This window comes from Neopelma chrysocephalum, unplaced genomic scaffold (genome assembly GCF_003984885.1).
Source record: "Neopelma chrysocephalum unplaced genomic scaffold, ASM398488v2 Primary Assembly neopelma1_87288, whole genome shotgun sequence".
In the NCBI taxonomy this organism is placed as follows: domain Eukaryota; kingdom Metazoa; phylum Chordata; class Aves; order Passeriformes; family Pipridae; genus Neopelma; species Neopelma chrysocephalum.
This window is the reverse complement of record NW_020916693.1, coordinates 1-1,158: the sequence shown is the minus strand read 5'-3', so window position 1 is coordinate 1,158 and position 1,158 is coordinate 1. Positions and strand designations below refer to the sequence as shown.

The window sequence follows — 1,158 nt, the reverse complement described above, 5'->3', positions numbered from 1 at the left end:
GGGTGCAGCCCTGTCTGACCCCCCCTTTTCCCCCCAAATTGCAGCAGGGCTACGGCTCCTACGGGTACCAGAGCCCCTGGAATTACGGCCACTACTACGGGCAGAGCTGAGGGGGCCCCAACCCCCTCCCTGTACAGTTCTTGGCCCCCCCTCCCCAAAATTTGGGGCTGGGGGGGGTTGTAAATAAAGGAGAGGCTCTCGAGGAGTCACCGGGGCCTTTATTGGGGTCCGGGGGGGGCTTTGGTTCCTTTCCAGAGAAGATTCTGAGGGGTTTGGCTCCTTTTTTGGGGGGTCCCAGGTGGGTTTGGGGTCCCCCTCCCCCGAGAAGGTTCCAGGTGCATTTTGGGACGTCCCAAGGGAATTTCAGGGTCCTTCCCAGATTTTTGGGGGGGTCTCAGAAGCCCCCCTGGAGCAGATCCCAGGCGGATTTCGGGGTTTCCCGAGCGGATTCCAGGTGGATTTTGGGGTCCTCTCCTCAGGTCAGGGGGCTCAGAAGCTCCTCTGGAGCAGATCCCAGGTGGGTTTTGGGGTCTGGGGGTCTCAGAATCCCCCCTGGAACAGATCCCAGGTGGATTTCGGGATCTGGGGGGTCTCAGAATCCCCCCTGGAACAGATCCCAGGTGGATTTCAGTGTTTCCAAAGAGATCCCAGGTGGATTTTGGGGTTCCCTCCTTAGATCTGGGGGGGGGGTCTCAAAGCCCCTTTGCAGCACATTCCAAGCGGATTTCGGTGTCTCCAGCAGCTCCCAGGTGGATTTTGGGGTCTCCCCCTGCTTTGGGGGGGTCTCAGAAGCCCCTCTGGAGCAGATCCCAGGTGGATTTTGGGGTCTTGGGTGGTCTCAGAAGCTCCTCTGGAGCAGATCCCAGGTGGGTTTTGGGGTCTCAGAAGCCCCCCTGCAGCAGATCCCAGTGGATTTCGGTGTGTTCCCAGCAAATCCCAGGTGGATTTTGGGGTCTGGGGGTCTCAGAAACTCCTCTGGAGTAAATCCCAGGTGGATTTTGGGGTCTGGGGGGGTCTCAGAAGCCCCCCTGGAGCAGATCCCAGGTGGATTTTGGGGTCTCAGAAGCCCCTGTGGAGCAGCCAGGCCCTGAGCTGAGCCCCCCAGTGCCCCTTGAGCTGGAGGGTCCCGGTCACTTCGTTCACCTGCAGCTGCAGCTC

At 60.2% G+C, this 1,158-nt stretch overlaps 1 long non-coding RNA gene across 1 annotated transcript; it reads right to left on the bottom strand.

Annotated features, from left to right (window-relative positions):
- Nucleotides 1–200: 200 nt before the first annotated feature.
- LOC113979682 lies at nucleotides 201–870 on the bottom strand. Its single transcript, XR_003537954.1, has 2 exons — nucleotides 612–870; nucleotides 201–471 (listed from the first exon to the last, which is right to left on the bottom strand). It is a non-coding gene; the product is annotated as an uncharacterized LOC113979682 (long non-coding RNA).
- Between the last annotated feature and the right edge of the window lie 288 nt (nucleotides 871–1,158).